This window comes from Rhinolophus sinicus, chromosome 17, assembly GCF_057876585.1.
Source record: "Rhinolophus sinicus isolate RSI-liver-muscle chromosome 17, RSI-T2T, whole genome shotgun sequence".
NCBI classification, from domain to species: domain Eukaryota; kingdom Metazoa; phylum Chordata; class Mammalia; order Chiroptera; family Rhinolophidae; genus Rhinolophus; species Rhinolophus sinicus.
In genome coordinates this window covers 42,003,726-42,028,174 of record NC_142517.1, presented here as the reverse complement: position 1 = coordinate 42,028,174, position 24,449 = coordinate 42,003,726, and the positions used below count along the sequence as shown (strand labels likewise).

Here is a 24,449-nt window from a genome sequence, read left to right as displayed (position 1 = left end):
GTCTCTCTAGGATGACTGTCCTTTGTTTTCTGGTGTTCAATATTTCCAGAGCCATTGTTTTACATATTTTGTTCTTTTATTTTTTATTCTTTCAGTTGTTTAAAATGAAGGGGATTAATGAATTCATGAAGTTCAGTTCCTTCATGAATGGCAATTTGATTTTGTTTGGAAGTGGAATGGCAAGAATTAATGTTTGTTTGTTTTTTGTTATTGTTTGTTTGTTTGTTTATTTCTCTAATAAAAGAGTCCATGTGAAATGCAGAGAAAATTATTCAAAAATTTGGAGAGACGAGAGTGGTTTTATGTAAGTAATCTTTGCTAGGTTTAATTAAATATAAGAAAACGTTACTCAGATATTAGCAGTGATGATGTTATATAAACAAATTTTTTAAATATATGCAGTTTCAATCCAATAATGGGACCACCTTTAAGATATATTCTAACATAGAGCATCTTTTAAAATTTTTTTTTAAGAAATGGTTTGTTTTTGAGTAAATAAGTTTTATTGCTTCTGAAAAGAAGGAAAGAAACACACTGTGGAAAATTGTCTCAGTAAGAGGTTATTAGAAAGGACTTACCCGGATTTGAACTCTGTTAGGTGACTTTGCAGAAGATTTAAGGAAGCGGGGCTTTGTTCCAGTTTGAATGTTGTCGGGAAGTAGGGACAATTCTCTGATTGAGTTTCTAATAAATATCATCCATAAGGTAGGAGGAATAAATTGAGGCTAAAGATGTAATTGGTAAAGAAGCAGCAGTCAATCAGATTAGTCAGGATTCAGATGTTTGTCTGTTTTGTGGCTCTTTAATCTTTAATAATTATATTGCCTCTGTTCAGCCATGCTTATAGAATGATTTTGTTTTTGTCCTAATTAATTGACATCACAGAGTATCCTTGTCTGATGTTGATGTTCTGTGAACATGTTTATGCTCCACAGAACACCAAGGCTCTGAGTGCCAGGGCAACTCCCAGAGGTCAGGGCTTGTTTTTCTCATTGTCTTGATGTAAAGAACAGCATGGTAGGGTGGCAAGAACCCTGCATTGGTATTCATAAGACTTGGGTTACCATCATCCTTCTTTTATTATCTGTGTATCCTCGGACAGGTAAACTCAAATTTCTTGGTCTTAGTGTTTAATTTATCTTAGGTAAAATTTCTGGGTCTAACTCTGTAAAATGAGAGGGTTAGATATGAGGATTTCTAAAGTTCTTCTTATTTCTTACATTCTACAAATAAAAAGTTTGTTTCAAAGCTAACAGAATTTCATTCTGAAATGTTGAATAAAGTCATCAGGGAGTTTAATTTATTACTTTTTTAGATGCAAATTTCATAGTAAGGATAAAAGGTGTCCATATTCTGTTTAGAGCTTCCTAAGTTTCTGGGAATAAGCCCATGAATTCTCTTATTTCTTCTTTCCCAATAATGCTTATAATAATACTTCTAATTTATTGAATGGCTTTGAAAAAAATAAAATTCATTTTATTTCCTCTTAATAGGAAAAAATGATATACTACAATTAATTATTTTCATTCCCTACAATCTCAAATCAATATTTTATAAAAAAAATATTTAGTATATTTTATGGCTGAGTTTATAAATAAGACAGAAAATGTTCAGAATTGTAGCATCATATAATATTAGTCACTAAGGTCTGTACTTTTGTCTTTCTTTTTTGTGTAACTGCTTGTTGTTGGTAGAGCCTCACATTTTAGCAATGAATCCCTTCAAAATATTTCACATTTAGGCATCTAAAAAGAGAGTAGACATTTTCTTGGTTTGTTTTTAGTTTTTGTCTTGGCTTTCCATGAAGGTTCTGTTCTTTGTTGATAGTCATTGGATATCTCCTATCTCTTTTCTAATGTATACTTTGTTATATCATGGTGTAAAGTATTTTCAACTACCAATTTGCCTTTATGTGCGTTAGAGTCTTCTTTGCATGATCCTCCAAATAAACAGCCTGAGCTTCTAAGTCAGATTATACTTCTTTTATTATGTGTAAATCCTCTATAAATGACTCAATCAGTAACTAGAACAGAGTGCTACCTGTGTGTCTGGTGTGGGATCTTTTCCAAGTTGACAGATGGCCCTGTTTTATCTGTCCACTCCCAGGACAGTTCCTAGGAGAATTATAGGCTGGGTGTACACAGATACAGTGACAACTTAGCCTGTTAAGTAACCAGTGAGAATCTGTTTGGATTTATACATAATTTTTTAACTTACAAAAAACTATCACAAAAGGGATAAGAAGATTCACATAAAGTTTTTTAATAATAATAAAAAAAGTGAGCATGCAATAAATTGGTTACAAATATACTAGATCCAGAAATACAAAGTTTTGCATATGATCTTATTAAGTACAAATGTTTTTACACTTTTTTAGCATCTCTGATTTAACTGGCCTCTTTTTTAGAATAGGTTATTGACATGGAAGTTCAACATAGGATTTGGTGGCATTTATCCTTTGGAAATTATGGTCTGCTTCCTAGAAATATCCTTTTGCAATGTCTTTAGCCTCAAATATATCCAGATCAACAGTGATCTCGGCCAGGGAATCAAAGATGCATATGATAGTCCTTTCAAAGAGCTGACAATATAAATGGAGAGATATGACATGCAACATTAAAAATGATAAAAACTAAGACTTTCCAAGAGGAAATGATAGTGGGCAATATCACATTCACAATAATTTACAGATTTTATGAGATAATCCCCACCTTACAGAATTACATTATTTTCTTAAAGTGATGTATTATGTGCAGAATTCAGTGTCAATATCATTGCAGTACTTTATAAAAATCGGGAAAATTTGAACATGTGACTGGCTTCTCCATGTTAGAACACGGTCATACAAACACAAAGACGCACACACACACACACAAGTAGAAAGCCATGTTATAGATAAGCATTCACATACAAATCACTTCATAGAAAAGGTGGACTTTGAAGTGCATTTCAAATGATTAAAAGATTAAAATAAGGAGAGAACATAGAACTTTTGAGGAAGAAGAACTTTATAAAGGCATAGTTTGGGGAGACTTTATCCTAAATATGGAGGATCGTAAGAATACTAGTGAGCGATTTAAGTGAAGATGATCATTCCACATACAGCCTTACTATAAAATAGTGGGTTAGGCTGTGCGCCAATTTTGAAGAAAGAGGAAGAGGAATGTGGTGAAGACAAAGGATATATAAAATGGTAAAAATACAATCTGAAAGAAATACACTTTAAAAAAAAAAATTTGTCAGTGGAGCTAGGTAACAGGTTATTCAAGGAAGATGTTTGGTTAGAAAGTTTTTTGATTTGACTAGAAATAATTCACATTTTAAAAGAGCAGTTTCATTGCTGGAGAGGATTGGGGATTGAAGACTCACAAAAAATTCTAAGTAAAATAGAATAGTTTGTATTAGAATGGATCAAAGTGCAGAAAAACTACCCCAGAAATCTGAGAAAACAGGAAAATCTGTGCTGCAAGAAGGAGGGCTTATTAAACTGCGTTTGTGTCACATGTACAAGGTGTGATCAAAAATTACGGTGAATGTTTAAATTAATAAAAAAATTATTACAGTTAAAGACACATTGCCATTAATCCCCATCAAAATACTCCCCCTCACTTCGCACACACTTACCCCATCAGTCTTGCTACTTTCTGAAGCAGTTCTGGAAGTCCTCTTTCATGAGTGTCTTTAGTTGCATTGTCGTGGCTGCCTCAATGTCCTGAATTGATTCAAAACATTTACCTCTCATGGTCATTTTGACTTTGGGGAAGAGCCAGGAGTTGCACAGTGCCAGATCTGGTGAATAAGGTGGATGAGGACACACCCTAATGATTTTATTTGACAGAAACTGCTGTATATCAGTAACGACGTGAGACATGGGGAGTTGCCATGATAGAGGATGAAGTAAAGACACAAAAGAAGACTTCCAGAACTGCTTCAGAAAGTGGCAATAATATGGGATACATGTGTTCGAAATGAGGAGTAATATTTTAAGGGGGATTAATGGCAATGTGTCTTTTTACTGTAATACATTCTTTAAATTCAAACATTCACCTTATCTTTTGATTGCACCTCCTGTGTAAGGAGGGTAATAGTGATTGAAGATCTCAGTAAAGACAAAGTTGTACAGTTGACAGAGGGACTTGGAGAGAGAAAAGAAGTAATGATAATGATCTCAGAAATGGTTCAACATCAGGTTGTGAGCTATTAACTCCAAAGCTATGGTTCTTAGCAGAGAGGGCCCCGCCATTTAACAAAACATGTTAGTATCTCAGAAATAGTTTTACTAGCTCCTCATAGTACCCTGTGTTTCTATAATGTCTCTGATAATGGTGTGCACTCCAATAGAAAAACTACTTTATATAGTTTTTGAAAATGCCAATGGGGAAAATGTGGTGCCTATGAAGCATACAGAGGCAAAAAAGTTTGGGGGAACCACTGGAAAGTGAACAAGTTTGAAAATCTGTGAGATGAAGTCAATGAACAGAAATTACCATGGGAAGTGTTGCAGAAGGCAATATGATATGATAAAAGAGTTTTGAGATTAGAATGACCTGGATTGAATTCTGGCTTTGCCATTTGAAGAATATTTCAAAGTCCATTTATTTCTTCAGCACTTAAAAGATATATTGATATCTGCCTTTATATCAAGAGTTTTCTGTGGATTTAATAAGACCATACATGTTGGAATATTTTATAAATGCTGAAGCACTGTAGAAATTAAAAGTGTTAGAATTATTTTTATTATTATTGTGATTATTGTTATCTAGATGATAATAGATGAAAGCTTTGCGTCAAATTTGAAGACCTTTGTGTTTAAAAATTAATTTTCTTAAAGAAGACATTGCTAGAAATGACAATTAGAATTAAAATGAGGAGAATTGGAGAAGTCAAAGATTATTGATCCTAAGTTCTACTTGTGAGCAAGCAACAGACTTATTCTTCCTGTCACTGAGAAGAAAGAAGAGAGCTGACATTCATTCGAGAAGACAATATTGTCTATGATATTTTTAGGGAAGTGCTTAATTTGTATTAGAGCATGCAACTAGAGACAAAAGGAGAGTCGAGTTAAGTATGTATTCTTTTATATATATTACTGTATTTGATGTACTGAAATATGGAGTGATGCTATTGTCACATCCACTTTACACATGAAGAAGAAACTGGAAGCAAAAATATTAAATAATTGTCTCAGTTCATCACACAAGTAGTAAATGTCAGCTCCCTAATTCCAGTCTGTTTTTCATAGGGAAAAATAAGCCTATGCTTTTTCCAAAATTCTGGAGCCTTATAATTAACATAAGACTGTGTTTACATGGATTTTAGGGGTAGAGTTGAGGTTCTATAATATTTCTCTAATACTTTTAAGTCGTTATACTAATCTAATTAATGTGCATTTAATTTTGGATTTATCTGAACACATGAGATTTTCCTATGCCCAGGACATCCTGATACTTTGCTGTAGGTGGCCAGTGGATGGCTCTTTCTCTTTCTCTTAGAATGGTTCTTGGTTGGATGTACTGGATATGCTATGAGTCCTGCTGTGGGTCAGTGGAAGGAAAAATAGCAGCAGGATTTCTCCTCTCTGTATATTTGATAAGAATATTCTGATACTCTTAAACAGGAAATCCCTAAACCAAGAAAAAAATTCGTTTTTTTTTGGAGAATGAATTTTTATGGAGAATAAATTTTGGAGAATTCTTAACATTTGGAAAGGAGTCTAAGGAAAAAAAAAACCCCAAAAACGCAAATGATCTTCTTTCAATATCTAGACAACTTCCTAGATTCAGATAAGAGCTGAATGAAAAGACAAAAGTGGGTAATAGCATAATGTATACTAAAATATATTATTTCAGAAATCAAATGAGTTGCATACTCAGGGCAGATTTCATAACTAGTTATTCAAAAGGATTAAATCTGAGCTTCTATGCATTATTTAAATCATTTGGTAACAGATTCAATTAAGATGGAAACATTTAAAAATATTTAGTTCTAATAAAAAATTCTGTTCTCTCCAAGATTTTAGATACATGTATGTCATCACCAATATCTCACTTTTATGTTATATTTGCTTCATATTTACTTGATAGCAGATCTACCAGGAGTTTCCATAATTGAGTTTTTCTCTTGTAAAATACATTTTTAATTTGTGCTAACTCAGAAATAAGTGAATGTGTGACAGAGGAATATGTTTTTGTAGGTAGGAAGCAATATTGTTAATTTTCCCCAAAGGAACAGTCAACCATGCCAGAAATGGCTAAATAATTAAAATGGAAAAATAGAGAATTCATACACCTGTTGTAAGTAATTCACCAAGTGAGTTTTATTATCAAAAGCTGTTTTTTTGGAGTTAACCCAAAGAAATCTGGTTGTTTTTGAAGATATGGATAAATGGTCAAGTAACCCAACATAATAACCATATATAGTTTCACAGATCTGCTAGAATGTTTTTCAAGTTCAAGTGACAAAAAGCCTCCTAAATTTATATCCAAGAGGATATGAATTTCTAGAAATATAGAGAAAATAATTCTTATTTTATTTTCTATTTAACTGCCTATAGACATGCTGATCAAATTAGCCCCCAAAATATTAACTGATCATCTATTGAAGACCTGATATTTTACCCAAGAGTATATAAACCTATTAAGAACTATAATGGCTGAAGAAATTAAGGGCTCTTTCAAAGTTTTCTAGTCTTAAATTCTACTAATTATTTTGTGTTTATTAATGGGCCATGATCATAATTCAAAAATATAAATAAAATAGTTCATTTTTCATTGACTTGCTTTATTTTTCTTAGTGACATTTATATTACATATATACATATCTAATGAATATAATATATATGTAGTGTATATATAGTATGTATATGTAGACATCATGTGTATATACATGATATATATATATTACACAGTAATATTATTTAGACTATTATATTTTAAATATTAAAATATATAAATACATATTTATATACACACATACATATATACATATATAATTCTAAATAATATTACTAACTGTAAAAAAATTGTACACAGTGTTTCTTTACAAATAAGGCAGTTCAGTTGACTGGGGTTTGCTCATACTTCATTGCTGTTGTGGGGGTGGTTATCCATTTGCACTGAAATGTCTCATGAAAGAATCAGAGCCACAGCATAAAAGTAAGGGCCAAATAGGGGTTCTTGTTTCTCCCTGCTGGGTCAGCCACTCAAACAGTGCTTCCTTTCTCTCAGCTTCACGTACTACCAATAGTAGATGTGGGATTCAACTTTTGTTCTCTTCTACTATTGCTCTGTTCAAAAGTAGGTGGAGGTGGAATGAGGGTGTAAATTCCCCCCTTTCTAATTTATAACATATGGTAATTGCCTCCTCCCTCTACATAACCCACAAATGTACAAAGGTACATTATAAAACAGAATCTCAAAATGCAAATTTGTAACTCTCAGAAATGTGATAAAACAACAACTTTTATAGTACATGAGAAAGACTAAATGAAATTTGAAATATATTACAGTTTCTTTGTTCTGCAGTAACAAAACTGGATTTTATAGTTATTTAGATAGAAAGGGAAAAAAAAACAAAGATAAGTCATGTATGATTTACAAAGGCAGATTGTGAGCTGCCACCTCCCCCAACGATTTGAGTAACTCTGTTCTATCTACACTCATAATTACCAACACGCTGCACCCTGTAATAATAATCCTCTTGTTCTCCCCACTCCCCGTCCTCCTCTGATAGGCAGCTTTTTTAACTTGTGGGAATGGTACTCAACTGTCCCAGTAGGAGTTGCCTTTCTTCAGTATCGTTACCATATTTGATGTGCCTAAAATAGAACTGCCTACTGCATCGCCAAAAAGAAAATGTGTACATAATGATCACTTATGGTATATCACTGGGTTGAGAGTTTCTTGGACATGGTTTATTCATATTTGTATCTGTGTTATATACTTGTAGCATACTACCTGGCACTCTTGTTCTTATTTAATGACTATTTTCCAAACCTGTTTAAATGTACCTAAAAAACAATGTAGGTCTTAGTGTTTTAAAATGATTCAGTTACAAATAAAATTCCATTAAAATATTTATAATTGCACGTCAATATGAGTTGCTACTAGTAGATAAATAGTTATTATACAAAACAATACTAATTAAGTAATGACAAATGAATTAATAAACAAAAACGGTACCCTTTAATGTAATACTCTTCCATTGTATCGTTTCACTTAATACAATTTGCTAGTGATCAAACACAGGCATAGTGTCTGGTTAATTTCATATCTTCATGCAAAATGTAATATATATATATATTCAGTCACGTATATAATAGCTTAATATTTGATAGTAAGTTTAATTATTAATTTTATTTAATATTAATTGATTAAATATTAATTTTAAGAACTATATTTTATTTTAGTCATTATTATGAGCCACTAATTATTTGAACAGCAAATATCTATTTTGAATATATTGCTTAAAGAACATTTTAGGTTAGTTAATATTAAAAATGATGGAGAAGATAATTTGAATGAAGCTTAAAGGCCTTTAGGTAATTTAGCATTGAAAATGTATCCCTCTGAATTCATTTCAAAAAAAAAAGGACACCAGGTGTATCTTTTAAAAAGTCATTATTCAAATAGAATAGAACACAATTCTTCACCTGAAATTCCAATTTGTTTACTTTATTCAAAGCCATCCATTAAATCTCCCCAAATTATTTAGTAATAATAAGATTATATGAAACATCGTTATCACGTTTAATCGCCACTACCTACTGTACACAGAAAGCTAGCGGATTGGATTAGCACTAAAACTCTTGATTACAGAAAAAGAGAAGCAAGCTAACATTTAATGTATACTTGTTATCGCTTCGAAACAGTGAAATACTATTATTTTATACACAAAAATAAAACACCTGAGGTACAGTATGATTTTATGATTTGCCTAGTGTTACAATGCTATTAAACAACAACTCTAGCATCAAATCTAGAGTCTGCCTGGCTATAAGGCCTAATTCCTTGTGTATGTAACATATTATCGCATTCCTAAGGTATGTGAAAGTACCTACCTATGTACTTTCTTGACATCTTATTTAACTTTCTTGTACATGTTAGTCTCTCAAGTGGGCTGTAAGATCCTCAATGATATGGAGCCTAGGATTCCCGAAGAAAGAACTCTGAAGTATAGATTTTGAATTTTAATGTTGTGAGTTACTAGCAAACAGGGAATCTCTATGAACCTCATTTTACTGATACATAAAATGGGATTATGATATTACTCTGATAAATTTGTGAATAGTAGTGATTATGTGTGTTTGACTTCAATTTAACAGATATTTACTGCCAATACAGACCAATTCCTTTCTTATGTCTTATACATATTTTATTTTATTTTTATTTCTCATTGGGTCTATCGCAGTACTGAAAATCTGTAAAGATAAACTAAAATTATTAAGCATGTATTATGTACTAGATACCTTTGTGAACATTATCTCTCAATAAATTCTCATCACAGTCTTGTGAGGCACTGACCTGCCCCAGGGTTTATTCCACCTCTCTTCTAGTTCTATATGGATACTTGATCTTAGCTATGGTCTCATAGCTTTAAATACCCTCCTAGACACTCTGAATTCCAGACTCCACGTAATCAACTACCTACTTGAAATTGCCACTTGCATGTCTAATAGATATATCAAAAATAACACATCTTACACACAACTCTTCATTTCCTGGCCTGTAACCTAATCCTATCTTGCCTTTGCCAACCTCAGTAAACTTCTGTCCATCTACTTGTTCAGGCAAAAACCTAGGAGTCATCATGAATCCTTTCTTTTATTGATGATCCCACACATCCTGTCCAATAGCAAGTCTTATTTGCCCACTGGCAAAATGTATACCTGAATTCGGCCATTTCTTTCCACTTTTATTATCATCAAAATTGATCATCTCTGATTTGTATGACTGTAGTAGTTTCATAACAGGTCAATTTCTTCTCATTGCACACTTATTGCCCTTTGGCTATACACAAGGGCCAGAGAATCTTTTAAACATATCAAGTACATGCTCTCACTCTGATGGCTTCCCACTGTAAGAAGAAAGTTTCAGAATTCTTATCCTGCCCTACCAGTCCCTCCACGACATAGTTTCTGCCTAATTTTCTCCCTTAGCATAGTTTAGCCACACTGGTTTTTGAGGAGGGTCTTGAATAATCAGTTTGTTTCTGCCTTCAAAATTAGACACTTGTTACTATCTTTAACTTGAACGTTCTCCAGTAGTTCTCTCCATCTCTTGATAGAACAAGGTTTCTTCTTGCAGCACAGGTCTCAACTCCATATTATCTCTTTCGTTAGTCCTTTCTCCATCAAGTGTGTGGCTTACATGAGGCCATTCTAACAGCATCCTGTTTTATTTCATTCATAACACTTATTGCTATTTGGTTATTCTTTTTTTTTAGTTACTGTTTTTTGACTGTAAAATAATATACAGTTTATGAGGGCAAAGATTGTTTATGTCTTATTTCCTGCCACATTGCCAAGTACCTAGAACACTGACTGGTACCTACTGGTTCTCACTGAATATGTATTGAATGAATGAATGGGTGAATAAAGAGATGTTATATTCATTCATGAAATACATCCATCATGAGGACAAAGGTGGAGGGAGTATAAAAACTTTAAACAGAAAATTAGGAATAAACAGATGTCAGTTGATAGGAACAGGTGCATACACACTGCGCGTGGCATACCTTTATCAATGGTTGACACATAAGCATAGTTGTATGAAGTGTACCTTCAGGAATTCTTCAGAGCAAAGTTTGTTCAATTATCAAGACATTTTTGAGGACTAGTGTCTTAAACTTATATTGAAATATGTGAATCAGCTATTTTTTAACATATTGAGACTCAAGTAAGTATGAAATTAACTGAAATGAATACATTGTTTCCTTTTATAAATGACAATATAAAATTCAAATCTATCATCAAATGGGGTTAAATTTTTTTTAAGTGTTGTGGTGCTAACTGAAGATGTAACAATCAAGCATCATTGAAACAGCCATCATGGTATCTCATTCTTCATAACGAATACTTGTCACCTCAACTGAAATAGGTACAGCCAGAGTTGCTCCCTTGCTCAGCTTCAAGGGTTTCTTGTATCCGATTCTCCCTGGAGGTATGTAATGAGACAGCACTGGCAATTGTTGTGGGAAAGTCTCTTCTTTGCCATAGTACATTTACATAAATTGTAATTATTTTTTCCAACTGTGCTCTCCAAGATTCTTGCTCCACAATAACATTTATCAAATGTGGTTGTTATTAACTGACATAATTGATTTTTATGTTCTATTTCATGTAGAGAGGACACAGGAAAGAGAAATCTGTCACGATCCATCTAGAAACATAATGTTAAGATTCCAGGATTGAACTGAGGCAGATTTTTGAGCTTAAAGCATTGCATTCCTCTGAAGAAAAGCCTTCAAATGACAGAATGAGACAGCATGGAAACTGGGTTATTGTCTAAAAATGACTCATTCAGTCTGGTTATTCAGCACATACTACATAGCTTTAAGGAACTCTGAAAAAAGTAACTGCTCTATGAAATAGATTCTGATCAAGCCAGGGAGAAGAAAGGAGAAAGATGACTATTCTCTGATATTAATTCTTTGAGCTGTGATTCCAGTTGAAATTAGGCTCTTTCCTCTCTAAACACCAATAACAATTAGTTTGTGCCTTTCTATACTACAATATATCACATTTCATATTGTGGTATGGTTAGTTGTATGTATCTTCCATCTCACATTAGCTTATAACCTACTCAAGAGAAGGATCTGGGCTTTGTTTTTCTATTTCTCATGGATGCTAATAACAGACCATGGCATTTGGGTTTTAAAGTTTGTTAATAGCAGTAACTAAAATGGCTATCTTTTTAAGTGTTCGTGAGATAATTGTTTAGTAATTTACAAAATTTATAACTTGGCAGAAGAATTAAAGAGAGAAAGGAAAGAAGGAAGGCAAGAGTTAATGAAGTAAGGAAGGAGACAAAAGAGGAAGGAATAACTCTTAGTTTGAGTTGCTTTCTAGACAAGAAGGTTTTGATCTAAGGAGTTTAGGTGAGCTAAGTTTTCCTCCTCAGATATTTAAACCTTTAATTTAAGTCCACTGGAGGTAGGAACACCAAGTATCCAGACACTAAATAACAGCTTCCATCAACAAGGTAACAGCTTGCTCTTGATATTTAGGCAATTAAAGACCTATCTGGGAGGCACTGCTTTTGCTAAAACGAAAGTCTTCTGCCTGGGTGACTCTGCCACACATTCCAATCCCTGACATGTGTGCCATTGTTCTCTTAAGAGAGCAGCAATTGATTCCAGGGGTGTTTTTGGGCAAAAGCATATTCCTGGCTTGTTTGTGATTTTGCATGTTTTCTAAGAAGTCTCTTTGCTTTCCACATTCAAAGAAAGTGCATTTACCTATTAATAATGCAGTATGCTATGAATTCAAGTTTTCTGTAGCAAATCTTTGCTCCAGTTCTTCAGTGTATCTGAGGCTTACCTGTGTGACCTTGGACAGATCTTTCAGTCTGAATTTTCTTTTATTTATTTATTTATTTATTTGATTTTTTTAAATGAATTTATTTTCCAATTAGAGTCGACATACAATATATTAGTTTCAGGTGTATAGCATACTGATTAGACATTTATATACCTTACGAAGTGATACACCCAATAAGTCTAGTACCCATCTTTTACATGTGAATAGTAATTTTGTTCCTTATTGCTTTACCATGGTACTAGTGACAGGATAAGGGAAGTAAAATAAAATCCTGCAAAACTCAGAAATACAGCTATAAGATCCTAGAAGGAAGTAGGGTCAGACTGGTAGGCTCCCTCAGGGACACTGAATATTAGTGACAAATGCTCAGTATTGTAGCATGTGCAAGCTAGTGTCTGTGCCTACCTTGTTAGGAAGGAATCTAAGAATAAAACATCTAGGATAGACTATTAGAAAATAAAGTACCCCCAAAAAAACAAAATCAGAATATCTGCATAATGATTCCCCCCTCTCAAGAATAAAGGTAAAACAAGAATTCCCATCATATCTTTCATGTGTGCTATAGGAAAGCACAAAAGGAATTAGAAGAAACTCTGGTTAACTGATTTTTAAAAAAAGGGAAAGAAATTCCTAAATTCATTCTAAAATTGCTTTTATCTTCTTCTTTTTTTTTTCCTACCGTAATTTGTATACAGTAATTATTGCCAAGAATAATTATCTGGCTTAGAACAGAGAAGCAAAAGGGAAAAAAAAACTGCTTCCCCAGTTGTATAATAGCTTTAGTGACTTTAATGACAAGAATGTAGCCTTTCAACGTGTACACCACTCTGGTGTGTCTTCTATTGATGCATCACTTGTATCGTTCCTTGTTCAATTCGGACCCAAAGAAGTAGATATTTGAATACTATTTTTCTGTAAGTAATTAGGAATTTCAAAGAATTTGAAGCTGTTGTAATATATAAAGAATTTTCATCTGAAGGATTAGAAAGTCTGCCTCTTGTTTAATGCCTGGAAATGGCCTAAACCATCCAATTGACCTCAATAGTTTGTCGTTCCTTTTATTAGGTTTAAAGTTGGACAGGTAGCAGAGCCACACCGTTATAATAAGAAGGAATGTTTCCCAATGTTTGACTTCTAAAATACATTTAGTTTGAGAAGATATTTCATTCTCATCTTTAATAATTTGTTTCATTTCACATTTTTTGTATTGGGATGATTTTGATTTTAGGAAAGGTGAATTATAAAAATGGCAATCTATCTCTTGGATTTAATGAGATTTCTTAGAATAATTTTGTTTTTTCTGCAGGTGACTTATAGCAAATTATATCTCCCAAAGGTGATTTCTTCCAGTATATCAGTGCAAGTAGTTGCATGATTTCAAAGGAAAAAGAAACAAAACCTTTTTCAATTAAAACAAATCTATGCAACTGAAATTCAGTAAAATTTATAGGAATTTTTGTAATCAATAGAACAAAAAATGAACTAATAGTGAGGATACTCAGAAAGGATTTTTTAAAAGATCAATTAAACATGTCTGTAACGGTAAACTCAAACTAAGAACCTGGTTAAACTCAATTCAACCATCCTAAACATATTTTCAGAGGGAAAATAAATCCATATATTCTTCTCTCTTACTCTAACATACTATATTCTGGGACTTCATAACTTCTGTTCTCCCAGGTTCAGGTTAAATGATCTATTTCCTGTGCTTTCAGGAATCAAAATTCTGCTTAGGCCAAGAGCTAAAAGCCTGATACGTTGGTTTTTATTATCTTGTGCATTTCAATTGATCTTTTTAAAGGAAAATGACAGATCTTGTTTGGTCTCAGGATACATCAAAACTAACGACTTCCCACCTCAGGGCTGGGTGAGAGCCACCTCAGAAAGCAAGTGGTATGACAGAAGAAAAGGTGACACCTTTGGCATGAATTTTTAAGCATTCTCTGGTTTAGAAGCATGCTAATAGGATAAAAATATTGAAAAAACACTGCAGTTAAGTTCAGAAAGAAGGAGATGAAAAGATTTTATTAAAATCAACACTTTAAATAGTGGAAAATAGAATAATAATTGCAGGTGTTGCATTGTATCAAAATGGTAAATATATACTACAATTTATTTTTCTCTTCTGAGAAATAGAGTAGTATAATAAAAATATATGCTGTTAATGAATTTAACTCTTGTTGATTTGTTATTATATGTTTATTCATTCATTCAGCAATTGTCTATTGAGTATTTACTATAAAAATAGTAATAGCTCATATTTATTGTGTACTCACTATGTTACAGTCATTGTTCTAAGAGTATTACTTTAAGAATTGGCTCGTTCTATCCTCTTAATAATCTGTGAAATCAGTATGATTTTTGACATCATTTTTTTCAGATGAGGAAACTGAGGGAGAAGAAAATGATTAGTTTTAAATCACATATGTAGTTAATGAGGAAGTCTAAATTCTAATCTAAGCAGCCTGGCTCCAAAGACCGCCATGTCTTTCGTTATAGGAATAGTGATGCACGCTGACTCTGGTTTCAAAGAGCCTAAGCTCTAGAAAGAGGGAATAGGGGTTTGCATATGTGTAATACTCAGTAGAAAGTCTCAAGGGAGACTTGGAGACAGCAAAGAGATGTCAAAGACAACACTGCCTTTAAGCAGCTCACATTCTCCCCATGATAGGGAAGGAAATGTTACCAAATGCGGAAATATAAACAATTATGCCATAGAAAGTATTGGATGTTATGTTAGCATTAGGTAGCAATCACAGTGGAGGCCCAGGGGAAAATGTCACAAATCTCTGTAACAAATAGCAGGTATGGAGAAGAGTTTCCTGAATTGTGAAAGAAAAATACATGATTCCCAGGTGATTGAGAGAGTAAGGGCACGTTGGACAAAGGAAAAACTCAAAAGAAGTGAGCAGAAGAAGAATAAGCAAGTCTGATGGAGCATGAGATGGCCAGGCCTGTCTCAGAATAGCAGGGACTTCAATTCACTGGAGCACGGAAGGTGGGGTACATCTATTTCAGTGTAGACTCTCACCTTGTGGAAAAGAAGATCACTGAAGGAAAGAAATAGATGAAATACTATTTATTTTTATGAAAATCCTCAGTCAATCATAAACTCTTTTATAAAAGGGGGATCTCCTTTCTCCTTTTATAAAAGAGTTTATGATTATGGATGTTCATAAAAGTAAACAGCATTTCATGCTGAAACTTGAGTCCTTAGTAATAGACACTACTATGAAGTCACTCCCTCTAATCCATGATTCATTTATTCTTTCATCCATCCATCCATTCAATTCATTCAGTTATTTATTCTTTCCAAACTACTAAGGATTGCCCGTTATGCTCAAGGCAGTGTGGTAGAAACATTAAGAGATACAAAGGTGAATGAGGAATAGGATCTGTCCTGTGGACACTTAAGGACATGTAGTAGACACAGCTATGGCATACTGGCCAGTATTCATTCTGATTGGGTGGCGCCCAGGCAGAATTGATTTTTAGGCACTTTGAATGTTAGGCCTACTTGTCGGTAAACTGGCTTATACAGTGGTTTGCTGAAACCTGTCCACACAATGACATATGGCTATTTGAACATTTTTAAGAATTGAGTCAGTTATTAAACACAGCCCTATTGAAAATTAAATAATAGATACTATTAAACTTACAATTGAAAGTTAAAAAGAAAGAAAATACTCAAAACTCACTACTCTTAAAATATATTTTACTATTATCTATGCTTTTGAAGTTATTGTTGATTATATCTGTATTGTGGAAATACTACATAGTCATGTATCTATCTTCCCAACGTCACGTTCAGTGATCAGTTCAATATCTAAAAATAACTATATTAGGAAAAAATTTAGGTCATGGAAATCATCAAATCCATTAAGTCAAGATTCTCCCACCCCCACCCCAGGGATCTAGGTAAACACTTATCAGCACACCATTGCTCATTCATAAAATAGTAGTACAGAGTGCATCACCATGTCTTTAGTTGGGGTTTGTCAGTACCCCAAACCCTCCTCAGAAATTAGAAGCTCAAATTCCCCATCCATCTACTAGTAACATCAAAAAGTCTAGAATAACCTCTACCCTACCCTGAGTTTTCAGGCACACAATGGTTTTCAGCCTGGGCTGAACATTGGAATCACCTAAAGAGCTTAAAAAATTTGTCCAATGCCTGAGTTCATCTCTGACCATTTGAAATCACAAGTGATACGGGTGTTGCTGGAATGAGTCACCTTTTGTTGGTAGGAGAGAATGTATTTCACCTCCCATAAAGTAAGCGTGGGAGAGAAGCATGTGGCTGTTAGAAAGGGAATCAACCAGAGGTCATGCTTAAAAAAGAGTGGTAAAACCAGTTTCCCGCTGACTGTCCCATTGCCCTCTTTTTCCTCATCCAGGAATGATGCCCTTCACAACAGCTCTTTGTTCAGTTATTGCCCCCTGATGGCTCCCTAGTCTGCAGACTAAATAAGGCCAAGTAGGTCATAATTCATTTAGGTGCCTGTTTCCTCAAAGACTTATCATTGTTCTTTTCTTCTTTCCAAAGGATCTATTTTAAACTTTTGAAACATAAAGTAATCTAGCTTTATCCCATTCATCAGGACAATGGGTCCCCATCCTGGCTCTCCCTTTTCTAAGGAAAGCTACTGTTAGTCATTCCAAGGTACTTCCATATTCTTCTTTCTAAGGGGAAAATGCTATTGGTAAATCCCAGGAAGCTTTATGACCGTTTTCCTTCTTTGGAAAAAAAAATAACACAAACTAATCTATACAAGGAGAGTTATTTTACAAGGTAGAAACTATAAAAGAAATTTATGTGTCTGTCTCTGTCTCTCTGCACCTTCAAATCACCATTCACCCTGCCACATTAGTTTGTTTCTTATACATATGTGTTATATGTCACCACTTAAAAAGTTCTCTCTCCTGAGGTAGACAAACTTTAAGGTGACCTTTGTGATTCCCACCTCCTGGTGTGTACAGTTTTGTATAATCCCATCCCTTTGAGTGTCAGTGTGACCTGTGACTTAACTTTCAACAAATAGAATATGGCAAAAGAGATGGAATGTCACAATCATAATTACATTACATATCAATATATAAAATTTTGTCTTGTTAGCTTACTTGCTCTAGTCTCTCTTTTTCTCTCTCTGCATTCTGATGAGGCAAAGGACTGAACGCTGCCCAAAACCACTTAAGTGGGGGAAACATCTGCTACCCTAACTGAAATGTCCCAATGAAAACTCAACCCTGACTGGCACTTTGATTGCAGTCTTTCGAGACTCTAAGCAGAGGATCCAGCAAAACATGCCTAGATGTGGGATAATATATAAGTGTTACTTTAACCTACTAAGTTTGTAGTACTTTGTTATTCAGCATAGAAAACTAACAGTCACCTTTAAAATTCATTTCCAACTCTTCACTGTGACATCCAACGTTCTAAATGGTTGACCCAAACATCTCCTTCTAGCTTTCTCTCCTGCCATTCAACTGATTCAAGGACCTACAAAAAGTCCCATGTACATTTGCACTTTATTTACCTTGCTCATGTTCTCCCTTCTTAGAATGACCTTCCCCCAGCCCCCTACCCTTTTTTTTTTTTTAACATAGAGAGCAACCATTTATACTTGAAAGCCACCTCTATGCAATCCGTAAAAGTACCTTCTATCCAGTATCCCCTCAAGGTCAATTTTATTGACACTTTTTTTTTTTTTTTTTTGGATTCTCATAACATATCCTCCATACCTCTCTAAGAGAGCTATACCTGTGTCAGGGTCATTTTTTTTTCTTCTTGTGATGTTGTGAGTTACCTGAGAATGAGCACTATGTATTATTTATCTTTGCATCACTGGAACTTGGAAACGTTTTTTGATGTATATCTGGCATGCAATAAGTGTGTGCTAAATTGTAGCAAATAAAATTGGTATTTCCACAGGTAGAGAATTTCAGTATTTGGCACGTCACAGGCACAATTAGTTTTTAATTACTGTGTGTAATTATTTGTATTTTTTAACAACATTGTCTAAGCTGGAAAAGAATCGTTGGGACAATAGGCTATTTTAATGAGATAGGAACAATTCAGGCTAGAAAAATTACTTAATGGATTTCGCTGATAACGTTAAGGGCTGGCAATTGTACTTCATAATTACGTGGTACATAGAGAAAAGTTGAATAAACACATAGAATCATAACTTTAAGATCCAAAGAAAATGAGCCATCTAAGAATGTGATAGAAAAATGCATATAATTATGTTTTTTAAAAGAAGGTAATGTATTGAGAATCAAACCAAAGAAATGAAAAGCCCATTTCCAATTAGTAATACAACTCAGCATTCTTCAATAGACTATCTACCAAAGTAGTCCAAGGGTACGTAGCCCTTAGAATGACTTGGCATATAATAGTGTACTACAAATTAATTGTGGGAAGTGCAAGTAGAATCTAGAGAGGAGGATGCAATTTTTAAAAATATATATTTTTATAATATATATGTAATTATTTTTTAATTACAATTGACATACAGGTTAGGGAAGTTTTCTGTCATTATTTCTTCAAATAGGTTTGCAATTTCTTGCTCTAGTCTCCTCTGGTACCCCCACGATGTCAATGTTGATACACTTGATGTTGTTCCACAGGCCCCTTAAACTGTCCTCACTTTTAAAATTCTGTTTTCTTTTTGCTGTTCTGAGTGGGTGTTTTCTGTTACCTTATCTTCTAAATTGCTGATTTGATCTGCTTCATTTCATCTACTGTTGATCCCCTCTAATGTATTCTTCATTTTAGTTATTGTATTCTTCATTTCTGACTGGTTCAGCTATATCTCTGCTGGTTATCATAGCAAGCAATGGTGGGGACTTCTTTTCTCAGCACTGGAACCCTGGGCTGGGGAGCCTGGTATAGCACTGAGACCCCTCACTCCTCCAGGGGGACATCTGCAGCCAAGATATCCCGCTTGAATTTTGACTGCCACATGTGGATAGGAGACCAGCCCATTCTGCATCTCCGCCTCTCCTACCAGTCTCAACTTGACTGCTTCTGTATGTCCTTAGTTGTAAAACTTTTGTTCAGCTAGACTAAGGTGATTCTCAATGATGGTGGTTCTGTGGTTAAGATTTAGTTTCGATGTGGTCATGAGAGAGGAAAAACACAGCATTTTCCCGCTCTGCCATCTTGGCTGAAAATTGAGGATATAATTCTAACAGTATATTAAGATGCTAGAGATAACATGCAAAATCATATGAAGACTGAAGGCTAATATATTTGAGCCATGGGTATTGATTTCTCCAAGGTATAAGAAGCTTTACATTGAAAGTAAAAGAAAAGAATGCCAGAAGCAATATACTGTTTTAATATCTGGGCAAATCTTAACTCAAAGGTTTGTAAGTCATTCATAGCAAAGAAGATAAGGTATCGCAAGAACCTCCCAGAATATTGGTAGTCTTCATTCTCTTAATTTTCAGTCATACATTTCCCCAAAATTTCTGTTGGAAGTACAGTAGTTCCAATTAACATCAACATAAGCTTTGCTAAAGTGGGAAACTGTAAAAGGCTTCCTACTTTTCTCAGATAGGATTTCTTCTTTAATTCTGGAATTTCTACCTATTCTGAAGGCTCAGCCTAAAAGGGCACTTTTGAGTCCCATAACTTGCTAAATGTGTCATCATGGACAAGTTATAAAAGTCTCTAAAGTTCCACGTCTTATATGAAAAAATAACTTTCTATACTGTAAATATTAATGGATACCTGATATCTTAACTTGAATATCAAATAAGCCTAGCACAGTCTGGTATGTAGTAGATGCTTCAGCTATATCTGTTCATTCTCCTTTCCTTGGATATTAAATAACTGAGGTAACTACATTGAGATTGGGGTTTACTACTAAAACTCAAGGTTTATGAAGGTCTTTGCCTCAAATGTTCAGGGTAACCCTGCTCCCACACATGCATTATAAAACTGAACTGTCTTTTCTTTCATTTCTGCTTACACTTTTGGACTGATGGACCACGTCCTGAAAAAATGCTCTTATTTTGTTAAAATTTGTTTCTGAGTAATTTCAGGGTGCTAGTAAAATTTTACACTGAGTTGCAATATTGACAATTTTGTAACTGGCACCTAAGTTAAAACAAAAAATTCTCTAGGTTCTATTTTTCTTTCTTTCTAGGTATGAATCTCTCTACTGAAATTGTGATGTTTTGTAGAGAGCAGACTGGATCAGGGACAACAAAAATCTTTTAATGCTGCACAATTTGATTATAAGAATGTGATTTGCATTTGAACTAATGACTCAGAAGTGACAACTTTGTGTGTTCCAAGAACTCTTTGTTTATCATCAAACACTAAATAAAATAATACTAAAGGTGTAGATTCGTTCTCATTTTTTAACCCATCAATGAACAGAAGTTATTGAAGATAACTATAGTTTAATTCTATTTCTTATTTTTAAAAATACCAAAACAAGTTGAGCTATTTATTTTTATTTTTTTAATTAAAAATAATTATTTTAAATAATTATTTTTGGAATAGAAAAATGCTTATGCCAGGTTCAGCTCTTTCTTATCCTCATTCCAGACAGTCAAATTATAACATAACTCATTCACTTAGCTGTTACTGAATTGCTTTACTTAAAGTATAGAATTTTTAAAACTTATAAAACTCAACTAGTTCACCTGTGCCATTATGTTTAATCAGCTTTGGCTTTATTAATGATTTTAATAGTATTTTAAATGAATTCTAAATTAAAAATTAATGATAAATTAATGAGAATTAATTATTCTCAACAGTGACGTTTCTGACACATTCCAGGGGTGGAAAAAAAAGCATGAGGTTTATCTCACTTGACTTGGCAGCATGAAAAATATAGAAAGAACTCTCAATTTAGATTAAAACCATGGTTATCCTACCCTCCACCATTACCGTCTGTGTGATTTTCATCAAGCCACATACGTTTTGTAAAAACTGGCATGTTAATTTTAGCCCTGTCTGCCTCATGTAATTTTTGATATATAGAAACACACTTAAAATTGCAACGTGTATAAACTTTAAATGGTTTTTTGAGATTTTTTCCTGTTATTGACTCAAATTACATTTGTTTTGACATATTTTAACAATCAAATGTTTGTTTCACAAATGTAAATTCAACCAGATATCTGCACAGCACAACGGACACATGAACTTATTTGGTAGATTTATGTGACTTATCTATATAAATGTACACTTCATAAATGCTGTTTTTAGCATTCATTGAAAAAGAGTTTATATACGAAGACTATGAAATATTATGACACATAACCAACAGTTCATATCTGTTGCTTCATTTTCCTTTCCTATTATTTATTTAGCATTTATCTTTATTATTTATAAATTCAATATCACTAGTAGATATATAGATCTTCTAAAAATTAATGAAATGGTGTTAGGGAAGCACTATATCCTTCAAATATAATACAGTGCTAGTACTATTCCACTAATGATAAAGACACATTGAAATAATTTCACAGTGTACAGAGTACTTGAATTTGGTCTTTATAATCACTCTAAGTAAAGTTGAGACACAGAAATTATATCAATTACCTAAGGTATATCGATCGATTAATTGATAGATATAGATTGATAACTATGTTTTTAGTCTACCTTTGGATTAGTAAAAATCTCTAATATTCATTTATTCTTCTACTGTAGATAGTAAATTTTAATTTGAGCTATTAATTTGATCAAAAATCAGCCAATGTTTTGTAGTACTAACTACTGATGAACAATATTCGCTGAAAGGATGGGTTATTCATAAACGATCTATAGTATCCCACCTTCTCAACTCACACGTAGTACTTTGAAAATCATTGAATTTCTCAGTAAAAATGTATTGAGAACCTAGGAATTTGCTAATTACTTGAGAGGACATAAAGATAATTTATCTTGAAATAGCATAATTTAGCTGATTCAAAACAAGAACTATCTTGAAACTGCTCAACTCAAGGTGGCATGAGCTAAGTACCAAAATAAATGGTTCAGGCAAAAATATCATAGGATGGTATAGATAGAAGCCTACATTTTTCTGCCTGTCAGGAACTTGGCAAAAAGATATTCTTGTATATGCATCTAACTATGTATATGACTATATTTTTTAACAGATTACATCATGCATAAAGTGTATAAAAATTCCAGAAAGTCATCTGTAATTCATTTGTTTTTTGAATCTCTGTACATAAGTGCACCATGATTCCAACATTGGAAACTACAGCTTTAGGTGTCTAGTTGGGTAGAATGAAAGGTTTTGGAAAGTTTAATGAAGTGGACAGACTTTATATTGTACAGGATTTAGGTGAATTGGAAACAGTGGGTGAGACATTCTGAATACAAATTCAACTTTTACAAAATTATGTAAATAGTGAGGGCACGTACTAACTTCCCCAATGTTGATATCTTATAGGCTGGACCCCAGGGAAAGAGAGATGGACTCCTACATTAAAAGATCTTTTGTGAATTAAAAACACCCTATGGAAACTTTACAAGTAAGTATGTAAGACAATCAACATGGTGAAATATTGAGGGATTAGATCAGTGCTAGAAACCACTCTTAAACCATGCGGAATAGCTACAACCACAACATATAGATTGATGGCCTTGACCAAGCCAGAGAATGGATTGTTACCCTAGCCATAAATGATGTGTTGGCAGAATAATGATGGAGGCCAAAATGTTGAATTGTCATAAGAGGATTTCTTTCTATCTCTTAATTGTATCATGGAAGGAGCTGATGCTTCCCTCATATTATAAATTGTAAGGCTCTGACAGTCAAGCCTGTCAAGTCACTTTATGCTGCCCAGAATGCAATAGAAAGTAGGAAACCATACATCTGCTTCTATTTCCTTGAGTTTTATGCCAGTAAACACTGTTCTAGTACTGCTATTGGCGTTTCCTACTAATTCACATTTCTTTGTTTAACTGATAGTAATAAGAATGTATACTTCAGGAATTGATGGGAAATCCATTTTGGAGGACAGATGTCCCGTTTGGAGAGAGAGGAAAAAAGTGATGCAGTATGTCTTTTTTTTTTTTGTAATAAATTTGGGCTACAGATTCATGTAAGGATAGGTTTGTTATGTACCTTCAGGGTTGGACTTCTCATAGCACTTTATTCAATACCAAACTTCAACACAGGCAATTTTCCTTTTAGTTCTTAGAGTGGGATGAGGGGTACTTATGATGTGATTCCAGCTTTATAAAATGTATCATTTTGAAGTTACTAAGTACTAATGTGTTCCCTAACCTTTTTCTTCTCTCTCTTACAACTTTGGATCTATAAAAACTAAAACTCCAGGTCACTAAGTCACTAATACGTGTATACCAGTATATAGCATATAATGCATATAATGTATATAATGTATAGTATATATGTATATAAATCACTATGTGTAGTATATATGTATATAAATCACTATGACTATATTCTAGTCTGCAGGTTTGCCCTTCATTTAGTTTTTAATTTAAATAATTATGTTTTACATTTAAAAATTTTATTTAGTTAAGTTTACAAATCCGTCTATAAAATTTTATTGTTTCTTGTTTCTGACCATGTTTCAAGTTTGTATTTTATTTCCCTAAATAGTGCTATGCATAGGTTTTAAAAACACTTGTCTGTAATTTCTGTAGGTCTGATTCTGTTGCCATGGTGGAAGAATGGCAAGTTCTCACTCATGGTGAGTAGTATTTTTTGTTTTTGGTTTGGTTTTATTTTTGATTTTTGGTGCTAAAATGTTTGACTAGTAACTACTCAGTTTTATTAGAAAATTAACTCATGGAAATTCTGTGTGGCTTAGGATAATAGTGGGTTTCTCTGGAGATAATATGTTTTTCTTTTGTCTGTTATTTTGGGCACATCCAGCCAGGGGCCATATTAAACTCTATAAAGATTTTGAG

The 24,449-nt window shown here is 33.5% G+C and overlaps 1 long non-coding RNA gene across 1 annotated transcript in view; it reads left to right on the top strand.

Moving 5' to 3' along the window:
* LOC141572251 (uncharacterized) overlaps positions 1-24,449 on the top strand; it is a 389,629-nt gene that overhangs the window by 128,120 nt on the left and 237,060 nt on the right. The window contains exons 2-3 of the long non-coding RNA XR_012497564.2: positions 22,960-23,041; positions 24,183-24,229. This is a non-coding gene — a long non-coding RNA (uncharacterized LOC141572251). The remainder of the gene's footprint in view (positions 1-22,959; positions 23,042-24,182; positions 24,230-24,449) is intronic.